The sequence below is a fragment of the Panthera tigris genome, chromosome B2, assembly GCF_018350195.1.
Source record: "Panthera tigris isolate Pti1 chromosome B2, P.tigris_Pti1_mat1.1, whole genome shotgun sequence".
NCBI classification, from domain to species: Eukaryota; Metazoa; Chordata; class Mammalia; order Carnivora; family Felidae; genus Panthera; species Panthera tigris.
Window position 1 is genome coordinate 109,613,698 of NC_056664.1, and position 16,218 is coordinate 109,629,915.

General features: G+C 36.0%; 1 protein-coding gene across 7 annotated transcripts in view; it reads left to right on the forward strand.

Moving 5' to 3' along the window:
• The first annotated feature begins 6,305 nt into the window (after positions 1-6,305).
• PKIB (cAMP-dependent protein kinase inhibitor beta) overlaps positions 6,306-16,218 on the forward strand; it is a 169,505-nt gene continuing 159,592 nt past the window's right edge. For 6 of the 7 annotated variants that reach the window (XM_042987103.1, XM_042987101.1, XM_042987105.1 and 3 more), the window contains exons 1-2: positions 6,306-6,353; positions 10,118-10,222. The gene's annotated coding sequence lies outside the window, so the exon portion shown is untranslated. The remainder of the gene's footprint in view (positions 6,354-10,117; positions 10,223-16,218) is intronic. The other variant, XM_042987102.1, reaches the window with a different exon arrangement.

Consider the following 16,218-nt stretch of genomic DNA (forward strand, 5'->3'; position numbering starts at 1 on the left):
ATAAATTATTGGAATTCATAATTGTAAATGACCTCTACTCACAGATATACATTAACACTAAGAACAGTAGGAGCTTAGATGACTGAGGATATGTCTGAGACAATGTTGTGAATGCTCACTGGTTGTGATTTAGATGTGTCAGTAATTGGAGGAATTAAAAATGATTAAGAGATTGTCTCCATATTCAAGGAGTTTCCAGGCATGTATGATTTAAAGATAAAAAGATCTACTGCATATTGCTAGGCCAAGGTAAATTCTAAATATGTAGGATTTAAACAAATGATTGACACGGGCAGTACCATCAGTCACAACTTCTCTTTAACAGCCCCTGCCCTCTGCCACCGAGAACCACCACACTCCCCCTTTCAGTAATAGTTTTTATTCCTTTTGAGACATTGAACTCTTTCCTATCTAGGACCTTAACTTATGCTTGTTCTTCTCTCTGAAACACACCTCAACCTCCTAGTAGTCTTACTACCATCATCAGCCTAGTGCCCTATGCTGAGCACGGGCTCTGTAAACAATTATTGAATGAATTAATGCATTTCCTTGTGTCTTCACATGTTTCCACAAGACATTTCTGCAGCAAACAGATTCATACACTTTTAAATAATTATCTGAGGTAAACAAAAAATGCCTTTATCAAATACCTAAAAGCTAGCGTGAAGAAATAAATACAAACAGAAACTAAATCCAATAAAATAATTTCACATGTTTACTTCCTGTATTTGTTAAAAGATGTAGGATTGTGCCTTAGAAATCAGAGGCCAATTTTACATCTTAACTGAGAATTATTCCCAGCAACTCTTAGAATATGGACAGCTGCAAAGAATAAATATGATTTAATTTTTGGAAAATATATTCTGTGAGGAATTGTTATGGCAAGATTTTATTCAGCCCTGTTAAGAACGGAGAATTCTGAAGTAAAGGTAAGCCAAAGTAAAGAGATCTTTTTCAAATAGGTGTTTTCCCTATTAGAGATTCACAGCACACATTGCTTTTTAAAAAGCTTTGAGAAATCCTGTGATAAACCTATTAAGCTAGGGTTTCTCAAATTTATATGACCTCAGGACTTTCTGTCTCCTGAAACAAAACAAAACAATTACCATATATCATATCTCATAGATTATGCTTGGGGAAACACTGTTAAAATACACTCTTTTTCAGAACGTGGTAACTAGGTGGTTTATATTTCCACTGAGAATAAAATGAGACAAAATGGGAAAACTGGCTTAATCTATTACATGGGATATAAATAAGAGTTCTAAGAAAGAATCAATACACTGAATTTATTTCCCAAAGGACAATTAAAATCTTACTTTATAAATGGAATATATAGTCATCCTAAAGTATTTATTTGGGGGGGTTTTGGGTTAAAAATATTAGAACAAATTAATTTGTCTAAGTAGCATCATTCTTCAGGTATCAGCAATAAAAATATTCCATTCTCTGGAATAAATAAGATTCAGGATAAAATCAGTAGTATGTAATTAGAATACAGAAGGTAGGATCCAAGGGAAGCATATATAGCAAACTTGAAAGAAATTAAATAACAAAGGAGTGGTTGGTTAACACATTTCCAAGTCAAAGCTAGAAGAGAGCAGAGATGGCTAGTTAACAGCAGAAATAACAAAGGCAATGTTATAAAACAGAAGATGAAATTTAGGTTTCTGACCAGAGGGGTTGTGAAAGAAATTCTCAACAGATTGAAGAGTGCTTGAGGATTGAATACTTAACTGCCTCTGCTGATGTCTTCCATACCATGAATTAACAATGAGTGTGCTTTAGTAGTATGATTTAATTCAGTATAACATTTGGAGATTGCCCTACATCTTGCCTTTACTCTTCTCTTTTTTGTTGGTCACCAAAATTAAGCCAATTTTGTCCTCCAAATCCCCCCAAAATTTATTTCCCCAGAAGCAATCTCTGGTGCCATTTTATGGGTTTTCTTCTAGAGATAATATATTCATAAACACACATAAAAATGTAACTGATAGATTGAACATATAAACTTAGAACTAAAGCACTTTATTTTTGTCTACCGCTATTGCTTTTAACTCGTGATGCTACTTCTTCCTGTGGAAATGAAGGAAATCTGGAATCTGGTTTCATCATTTTGGGCCAAATTTCACATAATGAAAAGTCCTTCAGTCATCTTAGTGCCCCTAAACTCAGTCTCAGTTAAATAATTACTATATTCATTCCATATACCATTTTTACAAATTATGTGATTAATTGTTGGTTCTATTTCATTATTTTAGCTTTTTCTTTGAAGGTTCCAAACATAGTTGCTTGATCTCACCCTCTTCATCTTCTATATCTATAATTATGTCTTTACCAATTTTAACTTTATTTCTCTTTCACTGGTTGGTTTTTTAGTTTTGTTTTCCATGCTTCAGGAGTATCTAAATTTCATTGAAATTCTTTCAATTTCATTTTTCAAATTCACTTTTTGCAAGCTTATATATATATTTTTTACTTCTTGTTTTTCCTCTCATATTTTATTCCCTTGTATTACCATTTCTTCCCAGAATTCTGGTATTTCTGCTCTGTGGTCTAGTTAGAGAGACTTGTTTTAAAAAGTTTTTAATTCTTGGCAGAATGTTTGATCACAGTTTTAATGTGTGCCATGACATTTTTCTTGTATGTTTTGCTTTTTAAAAGCACAACATTTGTAAACTTCTTAGTTGAAATAATTCAAATTTTACAGAAAACTTATAAGAATAGTACAGATGAGGCAGGGAAACTGGAGGGACCCCATGGAAAAAAATGCTTTTTTTTGCTCCTTTTCCTTCTTCTATTCTTGCTAGCAACTGCACCCCTACTGTACACATACACGCCTTAATGAGCGTCCTCCTTGTAAAGGTCAGAGTTAATGATTTCTTTGGAGTCATCCAGCACAATAGATAACATCTAAGCAGTGACCAAAACGGGTTGTCATGTTCATTTTCCAAGACTACTGACTCCAGACACTTTGAGGCCAAGATCCCTGGCTTCAGGACATAAGTGACTTGTGAAGGACGCCCGGGCACTCATCCTTGTTTTGACCAGTTCCTGGATGCCTGAGAGGACAGGTACACCAGACCACCATCCTCAAAACAAAAACAAAAACAAAAACAAAAACAAAAACAAAAACAAAACAAAAACAAAAACCTCAGACCCCAAGCAAAGATGAAACTCTCTCTCTCCTTTCCTTTCTGAGTCTCCCAGATGCTCTGTCTGTATCTGCACTCCATGTCTTCAATAAACTCTGCTCTCACTTCCACTCAGCTTGCATCTAATTTCTATCCTGAGCAAAGCCAAGGACCCTCTTAGCTGGTCCTGTGGGACCCTCTCTGGGACCTTGGACTGAGCCTGCCTGCATCATAAAGAATTCTACATATATATACATATTTTGCATCTAGGTCTTCCAAATGTTAACATTTACTGCATTTGCTAATCTATCCATCTATCTATCTATCTATCTATCTATCTATCCATCTATTATCTACCTATCTACATACCTACCTACCTATATCTACCTATTTACCTACCTACCTATGTACCTACCTACCTATCTACCTAATTACTAAAATTAGATAAATGGATTAAAAAATATAATCCATGGCCCAGGATCCAATGAAGGATTACATGTTGCATTTAGTTGTCATGTCTGTTTATTATCCTGAAATCTGGAACCTCAGATTTCCTCATCTTTCCTTTTTTTTCATGACCCTTTTATTTTGTGAAGAACGCAGCCCAGTTAATCTGTATAATGCCTTTCATGTCTGGATTTGTCTGATGTTTCCTTATGATTATATTAAGCTTATGCATTTAAGTCAGCAATATTACAGAAGCGAAGCTGTGTTTTCCTCATTGTGCCATATCAGTAAGCATACGTCATCAATTTGCCCCCACTATCAAAGTGATAGTGACTTTTATCACTTGTTTAAGTGGTATTTGCCAAGTTTCTCCATTGTGAAGTTTCTAGTTCTCTCTTTGTAATTAGTAAGTATTTTGAAGGGAGATATTTTGAGATTATGTAATTATCCTATTCCTCAATAATTCTTTACCCATTCACTTCAGCATCCACTGAAGGTTATTACCTTAATATGTTCTTACTCTGCTAAATGCCAAATTGTGATTTTCTAATTTCACCATTCTTTCTACATTTTATTTGACTTCTGTTGGAAGTAATAGCTCCCCGCTCTTATTTATTTATTTATTTATTTATTTATATACAAACACATACACTCATAGAATCCTACTTATTTAATGGTTGATAAACCATTGCTATAATTGTTTATTTTGATGTTCAATTTGCTATATATATAATAATCCCCCTTTATCCATGCTTTAGCTTTCTGCTGTTTCAGTTACCTGTGGTCAACTACTGTCTAAGCAGATGATCCTCCTTTTGATGTATGCCAGAAGATTAATAGTAACCTAAGGCTTCATCTTATCACATAGACATTTTATCTTCTCACACCATCACAAGAAGTGTGACTACATCACAATAAGATATTTTGAGAGAGAGAGAGAGCCCACATTTACTTAACTTATATTACAGTATATTGTTATAATTACTCTATTTGTATTATTATCGTTGTTAATCTCTCACTGTGCCTAACTTATAAATTGAACTTTATCATAGGTATGCATGTATAGGAAAAAAACATAGTATATATAAGTTCTGTACTATCTACTTCAGCATCCATTGAGGATGTTAGAATAGATAAGGGGGGACAATTCTATTTGGCAAATGAGATCTCCCTTTCCCAAAGCTGAGTCCTATGACATCCCCCCATCATTTTTTTTCAGCTCTTCCTTCCTTTCTGACACAAGATCTCTAGGTTTGTGTTGTTCTTTTATTTCCCCCAAGGAGTTCTCATTCTATATAGTGGAAAATGCTATATAGAAACCAAAATCTGAGCACTAGGTCTATTTGATGCTTCTGGGATGCAATGGCTTTTAAGCTTTCTCATCAGGCAGAGGAAATATACATCTGTCTATCTATCTATCTACCTATCTATCTATCTATCTATCCATCCATCCATCTAATCATCCATATATGCTTACATGCAAACATTTATATCTATTTCTAGATCTACATCTATACATTAAATACTATGCATTCAAAGTGATAACTCCAATTACAATTCAATACTACAGGGTTGATTTTGGCATTTGGCTTTTCCATATTTGGAACTCCTTTTCCTAATAGTGAAGATTCTTGTTCCCATTATTTTCAATTTATTTACTTATTTGCTTATTCCTTCTGTATGTAATCAAACTATTGACCCAGTTGGTTTGCTTTCTCTGCTCTGCCCACTTCCAACAGCCTCAACAGTCTCCTTGACCTTATAGGTTTCATTGGCCTTGTTTGCTTGAAGGCAAAGGAAGTGAAAGGAATCAATAAATATTTTTTTAAAGAGTGGAAGGGGGAAGAGACTTTTAAAAAATGGTGTTTAAAAAAATCAATTCTGTCCTTTTAAAATATTACTCATCATTGAATGAGTTAGGTTTTCTTGGACTCGTCATTTGTAAGAGGTTCCTTTTGGGAGAAGAAGACAAAGTAGGGTTTTAGGGTAGCTAGTTTTCATAAAACAAAGGCTTTCTCTTTTTCTGTTACAGAGTCATGCTGTTTCCTGCAAATATGACATTTCTGTATAATTCTTTTTATAGCCCTACCTCTTCTAAGGAAGAAAGATGTGTCAACTGCATGTAGGCCTTGCACCAAGTATCATAAACTTGGAATATTACTTTTGACCTCAAGATGTACCCTAATTTTCAGGACGTATATTTTTGTTGATGCTTTTTGAGATCTATTTTCACTGATTCCCTGCTCTTGAGATTTCTCCCTACAGATACTTGTTTCCACTGCCTCCTTTTTGTTTCCAATGAATGTCCTCTTCTTTTGTCAGTGTTTGATATAAAGTGGAGTCTGGGAGTTATACATGTTTCCAAGTTCCCCCAAAATGGTTTGTGAACTGATAAAGGCTTCTTGTAGCTTTTGAATAATTCCCCTGAGAAGGGGGAAACTCTCCTTTATGCAGACCTGTGTATAGTTGTGACATGTTGGGTTCCCCAGGAAGAAGACTCTGAGGTGAAGTTTAGTATGAGGATATTTATTAAGCAGTGCCCTTGGGATCAATACCTGCAACAGAGATGGGGAGGAAATAGAAATGGGCAGGGGAAGAAGTTATGCTGTGAAGAGGGCCTACCTGAGACCCTAGCTGACCTCATGGGGAAGCTCTGGAGTCACAATGACCCTTTAGAGTTGAGTGGGGCCTTTATGCTGTGGCATCAATCAGTTGTTTATGTAGGCCATGAGAAGGGCTATGGTGGCTTGGGGCAAGAGTCTACTTTCCCAGGTTGGTGCAACAAATCTTTCTCAAAAATGGGTCATGGAACTACATCACAGAGTCCTGGTAGATTCCTTTGGGCTGTAGTCTTCATCTGATTCCAAAGCTCTCCATGACTCAGAAATGTAGACAATCACTGAATTATTGGTCAAATTCATTATGTTCATGACTTGACTGTTTTAACCTGGAATACTAAAGTTAATCTAGAAAGCTTCAGTCAAAGTTAATTTCTTTCTTTTTAAGTTTATTTATTATTTTCAGAGAGAAAGAGACAGAGAGAGAGAGACAGAGAAAGAGAGAGAGAGCGCGCACACAAGTGGGGAAGGGGCAGAGAGAGAGGGAGAGAGAGAATTCCAAGCAGGCTCTGCACTGTCAGTGTGAAGCCCAATGCGGGACTCAAACCTACAAACCATGAGATCATGCCCTCAGCTGAAGTTGGATGCTTAACCTACTGAGTCACCCAGGTGCCCTAAATTTCTGAAACTACTTGGTAAAATAAATATTGTGCTTTTATAGTTGGCAAATTACCTTAGATATATGTGAAGATGGTGAGTAATAAAAAACATTTGTAATTTTATTATACTACTAAAAGCAAAGACTCATTAACTGTGTGTGGGTTTACACAGGTATTTCTGAAATTTGGAGGGTTTTTTATTCTGAGGCTTTAAGTCACTTGCAACCACTGCCTGAGAGAGTATTCCATAGAACCAAGAGGGGGCAGCAGAAGGCCACCAGAGCAATAAACTAGAGGTGTAGGAACTTATCAGTGAGAAGGATACTGATTCTTGCTTGTTCTTGGAGATCCAAAAAGATAAATAGATTGATCTACTTATGCTAAACACAGAAAATGGTGCTTGGGTCGGGTTTAAGAAAAATCATTTATAAGCATACTGGGAGAATTACCAGTTGTTCACGTTAGTGTTCATGGGATAAAAACTCTGAAAGAGGAAAAGCAAATAGACTCGAGGTTATAGTGAAACCGTGTACTTGCCAGAAAGTGTGTGCTTTTTTTGGATTTCTAACCTAGGGCCACCTCTGGACTCTAAATCAACATTACCATTGAGCACCCAGGAAATAATCTGAGACCAAAGGTAGCCTCGGTAACTTTTCCAGAAATGTATTCATATTTCTTTTCCACTAATTCCTGAACTAGAATAAGGGGTTATAGAGACATCCTTTCAAATAATTTGTTCCCCTAAAGAACAAGTTTTTGCTTTTATAGATAAAACTGCCTTTTTATTTCAGTTTCTAGCTTTACTTTTATTATTTTCATTGCTCTAACATCTTATGTTTTATTTTGTTAAGGTGCTTGTTCTTTTCATTTTTCTCTATTAATATTTATTTATTTATTTATTTATTTATTTATTTATTTATTTATTTTTGAGAGGTGAGAGGAGGAAAAGGGAGAGGGAGAGAGACTCTTAAGCAGGCTCCACAACCAGCGTGAAGTCCCACACAGGGCTTGATCCCACAACTCTGGGAACATGACCTGAGCCGTAATCAGGAATCAGATGCTTAACTGACTGAGCTACCTAGGCACTTCTGTATTAATAATAATTTATGTATAAAAAGTTATGAGTGGGGTGCATTGGTGGCTAAGTCAGTTAAGCATCCAACTCTATTTCAGCTCAGATCATGATCTCATGGTTTGTGAGTGTGAGCCCCATGTTGGGCTCCAACAGTGTGGAGCCTGCTTGGAATTCTCTCTCACTCCCCTGCTTGTTCTCTCTCTCTCTCAAAATAAAATTTAAAAAAAGTTATGAGTTTGCCTACATACAGCTTTGCCATATCTTATACATTTTAATAGAAAGAGTTCTTATTTTTAAACATTTAAAAATTTTTTACTGGTAGCTTTGGTTCTCTATTAACCCAACAGCTTTTTTAGGACATGTTTTCCATTTTCTACAAGGGTGAGCCTTTTTTTGTTTTAAGTTATTGTCATTAAATCATCTTTTTATTACATTGCAATCAGACAATATGGCTTTTATTATTTCTACTCTGGCATAATTGAAGTTTTGGGACCTAGAAGTTGATTAGTTTTGTTTCAAGCATTCTTGAAAAGGATGTATTTCCTATGATATCTATTTATCTAAACTCAACCTCATTAATTAGGTTCTCCAAAATTTTCTGAATTAAAAAAATAAATCCTTTTGAGCTGCCAAAGCATGAGAATTATTAAAATCTTATATGTAAAATTATGGGTTATTTTCCTCAATTTCCTCACGTTTCTAATAGATTTTATATACTTTTATAAACTTACATATACTTTGATGCTGTGCTTTTTAATACATAAATGTTCATTATTCTATAACTTTGATGTTGGTAGTACCTCATAAATAGAACCATTAATCTAAGATCAAGAACTCCAAGGAGTTTTCTAAAATGTTTTTCTCCTTCTTTAGTAACAAAATTCACAAGCTTGTCCTTTTTCTGAGATTCTGGTTTATGTTTTCTTTCTCTTGTCCTTCAGAATCTTTTCATAGGCCTTAAATTTCCTTAATTATCTTTCCATAAGAGATGGTCCAGCCAGTCTAATATTTGCTGACTTGGCTTTGACCTTCCTCTCTGTATCCTTTACTCTAAGTTTATAGAATTCTCTTCTTGGATCCATACCCAGGTTGCAGGTTGTTCCCACTAATCCTGTTCTTGCAGTCATTTATCTACTGTGGCTCTGCTGGAAAGAAATAAGATCTTTCCTATCTCTACTGTTTGCTTTATTGCGTGCTTTTAGTCTTTAACTGTTTTCCTAAGCTGTCCTTTAGAATCATGAAGCATATGCTCATGTTAATAGACAATGAAAAAAAATCTATTAGTAATTCAAAATCAGTTACTAAATCCAACTCCACTCAGGCCTTGAATTTTCTTGTTTGAAAATTTGGCTTATTAACTCATGCTGAATCCAAACACCAAATCAGTTTTATGATGTGTTTGTTGAGACAGTGCCCAGACAGGCCCATGATAGAGAAAGGTCTTGCCTTAATAACATACCCAATGAGATTAGGAATAATGGAAGAAAATTCCTTAACTGGCTTTGAATTTCTAGGCAGCAGAGACTATGTCATGTTAATTTTTAATATTCACTATCCAGGACATACTAGGTGCCATAAAAACAAATGAAATCACCATTTTCAATGACATGGATGGAGCTAGAGAACATAACGCTAAGCAAAATAAGTCAGTTAGAGAAAGACAAATACCGTATGATTTCACTCATATGTGGAATTTCAGAAACAAATGAACAAAGACAAAAGAGAGAGAGAGACAGAGAGAGAAAGAGAGAGATACCAAGAAACAGACTTTCAACTATAGAGAATAAACTGATGGTTACCAGAATGGGTGAAATAGGTGACTGGGATTAATGAGTACACTTATCATAACGAGAACTGAGTAATGTATAGAATTACTGAATCACTATATTATGCACCTAAAATTAATATAACACTGTATGTTGACTACACTGGAATTAAAATTAAAAACTTAATAAAAATAATAGTAATAATAACAATAATAATTTGACCTTTGAAGTATCTTGAAATAAATGTATCCAATTTAAAAATTGGGGGATTACACATAAAATCTATTTTCAGTTTTTCTTGAAAAGCTGGATAGTCTGGACAACCTAAACTAATATTTCCACCTGGAACAGTGTGCTGGCTGTGCATTTGGACAAAATTATCTCTTGCACCAACGACTGCCTTTGGTATTCTTAACATACTGAGTCTCAACTTTGGTTGTCGCTTATCACTCATGGACTGTTATTTTTCTTATAACAGAGAAATGTGTCTTGATGTCTATGTTCCCACAGAAAAATTGGAAAATGAAAGACCGAGAGAGCGTTGTGTTTTAAGAAAAATTGGGAGAATGCAAATGTCCGAACAGTAAGTCTACCCTCTTATCTCTGAAAATTTCATTTACCTCCAGAAGTTTGCAGCTACCATTCTTAATCTTAATGACTCTAAACTATATATCTCCCATTAAGAATTTTTCCCTCAACTTCTGACCCATAGATTCCGTTACTTGCTCAGCATGTGTGCTTGAATGTCTCACAGATATTTCAAGCATAGTATGGCTTATGTGAACACATCATCTTATTCCCCAAATTCACTCTTACATATGTGATCTCTGTTGTGGCAGATTATATTATTGTTTCCAATTATTCATTCTTCCCTCCCTCTAAGAGGATACTATACCTCTGTCAGCTTCCATGTTCTTACAGTGTTTTCCTTGGAAAAAAACATACTTTCTCACACCACTGAGATGAGGCTTAGCCATAGACGTTCTGCCAATGAAATGTGAGCAAAAGTGACAGCATACCTGTAAGAGCAGAAGCATTTGCACTGTGTGGTTGGTTGCATCAGCTCTTCACTCTATACACTGAGAAAAACAAATCGCAGATGTGGTATTCTCCTTACACCTGGTCCTGAAGTGAAAGTAAAAACCAATTAAACTGCTGGATAAAATAATTTTAAAAATTAAATGTGTAAGTAGGAAAAGTGATGGAATCCACAAAGACCAGAAACAGTAAGACATTATGAGTCCCTCTCTACGTCCGTGTTAAAGTCACCAGATGTACTGAGGGCATGTGTTGATCCCTGGCAGTTTAGTTTTACTGTAGTGGGTAGATTATTACAGTCAGGAACACTTGGGCTTACATGCAAGTTGAAAGATTGGAGTGAAACACAGAGGCAAATCCAGGTATTCCCAAGGAAACATGTTTAGGGCGATGAACTATCTTATCCAGAACATAGAGGTAATAAGGATGCTTGCTTTTCTTGGTCTTAGCCCTGGGTAAAAGGAAAAAAAAATATTTGAGAATTCTCAACAAGCCTTCTATCTACTTTGGGACCAGAGTCCATATTCCCCATATGCTTGGGAAAAACCCAGGCTACTAATTTATGTGAAAATGGTCCTGGATTAGAAGCAAACACAAATCTTGGTATTTTAGCAAACTCAAATCCTCTATGGTGGTATACTCTTTAAACTCAGGCCTCAAACAAGTCCCACTGATAATGTTCCAAAGAACTTTAAGCAGTTCCTAAGAATATTTAAAACACACTTGGAAAAACAAGCTACCTTTAGCAAATTGCAGCAGAACAATTAAACGAAGAGTCAGGCTCACAAAGGTGCCCTGCATATGAATGTTTAAAGCTACAATATAAAATAAGTGTTTAATATATTTAAGGGACTTAAAGACAGTTTCAGGGGCAGCTGGGTGTCTCAGTCAGTTAAGCATCTGACTTCAGCTCAGGTCATGATCTCGCGGTTCACCAGTTCAGGCCCCCGCATCCAGCTCTGTGCTAACAGCTCAGAGCCTGGGGCCTGTTCGGATTCTGTGTCTCCCTCTCTCTCTGACCCTCCCCCACTCAAGCTCCGTCTCTGTCTCTCTCTCTCAAAAATAAATAAACATTAAAAAATAATAAAAAAATAAACATAACCTCATGTATAAAATGGAGATGACAGCAGCTCGTCTCTAATGGGGCTGTTTACTAGACACTAAGCAACAGGGATTTAAAAAAGAATAAAATATCAACTTTGCCCTCTAAAATAAAATAAAATATCAACTTTTTCTGGGAGGGACCAAAGAGTAAATATTTTTGCTTTTCAGGATAACATGGTCTCTGTCACAACTACTCAACTCTGCTGTTGTACAAAATGAATGAGCATGGTTGTGTTCCAATAAAACTTTATTTATGGAAATGGAAATTTGAATTTTATATAATCTGCACATCATGAAATATTCTTCTTTTGAGTTTTTTCCTTACCATTTAAAAATGTGAAAACCATTCTTATCTTCTTGGCCATACAAAAACGGGCAGTGGGCTGGATTTTATCTGTGGGACTAAGTTACCAACCCTGCTTTAAGTGTTCACAATCTAGGGGCACCTGGGTGATAAGTCAGTTGAGTGTCCGACTTTTCATTTCTGCTCAGGTCATGATCTCACCGTTTGTGAGATCAAGCTCTCTGTCGGGCTCTGCCTCAGGCTCTGTGCTGAGGGCTAAGTCTGGAGTGTGGAGCCTGCTTGGAATTCTCTCTCTTCTCCCTCTCCCTCTGCCCCTCCCCTGCTCGTGCTTGGTCTCTCTCTCTCTCTCTCTCTCAAAATAGATGAATCAACATTTGGGGAAAAAAAAGAGTTCACAATCTAAAAGAAACTAAACAGATACCTGATTTTAATGCAGTACGTTAAGTCTTTTAGGGTAGCATATGCAGTACCTCTAGGGCCCATCAGTGAGAGGGACTAAACGCTCAAGTACGTCAGGGGAGATTTCATGGGAGAAAAAGAGGGAGGAAGGCCTTGCTTTGATTAGACGTTGTCAGGACATCTCTGGGGAGGAGCCATTTGAAACTGAGAACTAAAGGTTGAGACAGAGCAGCAGTGGGAGAACTGGGGGTGGTACCTTCCAAGCAGAAGGACCAATCTCAGATGGAAGCAGAAGATATTACAATAGCATTGCTTTTAAGGTCTACCATAGCCCAGATATGACATACTCTCTCCACTCTTGGGTTGAACTATTTGCATTTTCCACATTTATCATGCAGTTCCCTACCTTTCAAACATTCTCCCTGCAGTGCCATTCATTACCAAAGCATTCATTTCCATAGCATTACCAGCTATGTCATATTCATCCACGGTGACTGAGGCCAGGGATCAATTCCAAAACACCCTTTTAAAATGTCAGGCAGGTTAAAGTGCCTTTTCAGTCTACTTTCCTGCACTTGTCATATTACATTGAAATTATTGATGTATGGGTCAGTTTCTTCAAGCTCCTAAAAGAAAAGAGCGATGTCTTTTTGTTAATCATCACGTCCCTGACACTTAGAATAGTCATGCCCACTAAATGTTTGGTGCTTTATAAGTTGTTTAAGTTCCCCTCTCTCTGCCCCTGCCCCGCTTACACCCTCTCTCTCAAAAATAAACATTAAAAAATCATTAATGCATCTCCTTAGAAGAGGTCTTCTGAATAGCAACAGTCTCCATTCACCAACAGTCCTATTCTGCAGACGGTTTGAAATTCGGATCATTAGTATATATCTAAGTGCACATGTGGTTTTTCCCATTTGGTCTATCCTCCTGTGTTGATGCTAGATCCCTCATCTAGTAGAAGTGATTGTTTCTTCTCAGACTCTCCTGAGATATACTACCTCTAGAGATACACTCTCCTAGATACACTACCTCCTTTGTTGCTTTGTCAGTATGATCTGGCCTCTTTCTTCAAACGGATCCAAGTTCATGAGGAAAGTCTCTGTCAAAATATTTCTGCTGAAATATTGGATATGCTTATTTCCACAGGAGGAAGCAAACAGTACCCACCACTCCCATGACTACTATCTGCTGTCATGCATTTATCTTTAGGAATTTCTTCATTCAATATCAGCAATGGTGTTGCATAGTTTTACAAGTGGATAATAACATAAGCTCTCCCATCAGAGTTCTTTCCCATGAATTCCATATTTAGTTTCAAAACATCTTTCAACTGTTAATTCTTTGTTAGAAAGTTGATACGCTGTAATCACAAATTTCTTCTCCCTTGTTTGAAATAAAATTTATCTCTGTCCTTAGGCACAGGACTCAATTTTTCTTGTTGTCATTTTTACCTTGTTCAAGGAAGCATTGGAGGCATACACATTACTGTAAAGCGTAGGAAAAATTATTTTTTTATTGTGGTAAAAAATATATAACATAAAATTTACCATCTTAATAATTTTTCAGTGTGCAGTTCAGTAGTGGTAAGCACATTTATGTTGTAGATCAGCTAGATCTCCAGGACTTTTTCATCCTGTAAATTTGAAATTTTATATCCACTAAAAAACAACTCCCCTTTTCCTTTTCCTTCCAGCTGCTGGTAACGACCATCTTACTGTTTGTATAAACTTGTATGATGTAGATACCTCAGATAAATGGAATCATACAGGATTTGTCTTTTGTGACTGGCTTATTTCACTTAGCATAATATCTTTAAGGTTCATCATGTTATACCAAATGACACAATTTCCTTCCTTTTTTAGGCTGAATAACATTCTATTATATGTATATACTACTTTTTTTTTTTTACCCATTTATCTATTGATGGACATTTGGATTGCTTCCACCTCTAAGCTATTATAAGTAGTGCTGCTTTGAACATGAGTGTGCAAATATGTCTTTGAGACCCTATTTTTAGTTATTTTGGAAGTGGGATTGCTGGATGATATGGTAGTTTTATTTTTAATTTTTTGAGGATATATCTAAGTGCACATGTCTCAATACTGGTTTCCATAATGGTTGCACCATTTTTACCACCTGCCAACATGTACAAGGATCCCAATTTCTCTGCATCCTTATCAACACTTGTTGTTTTCTGTTTTTTTTTTTTTTTTTTTTTTTTTTTTTTGGTCTTAATAGTAGCCAGATTAATGGATGTGAGGTATTCCTCATTGTGGTTTTGATTTGAATTTCCCTAACAATTAGTGTTGTTGAACATCTTTTCATGTGTTTATTGGTCATTTGTATATCTTCTTTGGAGAACTGTTTAAGTCGTATGCCCATTTTTAATCAAGATGTTTGTTTTTTATTGTTGTTGAGTTTGGGGAGTTCTTTATATGTTCTGGATATAAACTCCTTATTAGATAAATAACTTGCAGATATTTTTCTCCCATTGCATGGGTTACCTTTTTATTCTCTTGATAGTGTTCTTTGCACAGAAATTTTTAAAATGTGATGTAGTCCATTTGTCTGTTTTTGCTTTTGTTGCCTATGCTACTGACTGAGACAGCCAGGCACCCCTTACTTTTATGTCTTTGATAAATTTTGACTTAATTTTTGCACATGGACTAAAGTAAAGGTGAAATTTCATTTTTTGGCATGTGGATAACCAGTTTTCTCAGAACCATTTGTTGAAAGGACTATCCTTTACCCATTGAATAATCTTGACATCCTTGTCAAAGATAATCTGACCATCTATTTCCTAGTTCTGTGATCTATTTCATTGGCCTATCTGTATGTCTTTACACCAATACCTCACTGTTTTGATTATTGTAGCTTTGTAGTAAGTTTTGAAATAAGGAAGTATGCATCTTATGTTGTTGTTCTTTTTCAAAATTGTTTTGGCTCCTCAGGGTTCCTTGAGATTCCATTTGAATTTTTTTAAAAATTTTTTTAAATGTTTATTTATTTTTGAGACAGAGAGAGACAGAGCATGAACGGGGAGGGCCAGGGAGAGAGGGAGACACAGAATCCAAAGCAGGCTCCAGGCTCTGAGGTGTCAGCACAGAGCCCAACGCAGGGCTTGAACTCACGGACTGTGATATCATGACCTGAGCTGAAGTCGGACGCTTAACCGACTGAGCCACCCAGGCGCCCCTCCATTTGAATTTTGGAACAAATCTTTCTATTGTTTCAAAAGTGCCATTGGGATTTTGATAGTGGTTGCAGTGAATCTACCACTTTTTCCTCTTTCCCTTTCATATTAGAAAATGGATATAATAATACTTACTGTTCTAAAGAAAGATTAGTTACAGGGAGATTACTTGATTCTGGCAAAATTGAACTTTAGAGAGAAAATTTTGGTCAGATCTATTATTCAGCACATTTGCCTCAATCAATCCAAATTCCAGTCTCTGTTTTCATAACCAGAGAAATCATCATATTATGTATGGGTCCTTCTTCCCAACTTGTGGTCTAGAAAAGGCCTCTTGGGAGATAGCAAGAATGCTGGAAAGCTAACCTCAATTGTTTCCCTTAAAGGGATCACAGTCTTGTACTGCCTGTTGGCCAATGTCTGAAGACTACTGTTTCATATATTTTATTCCAGTTTTTATTTATTTATTGTAGGAGAGCAAGTCCAGTATTGATTTCTCTATTATACATAGAAGTGGAAATTCTCATTTAATTTTTGA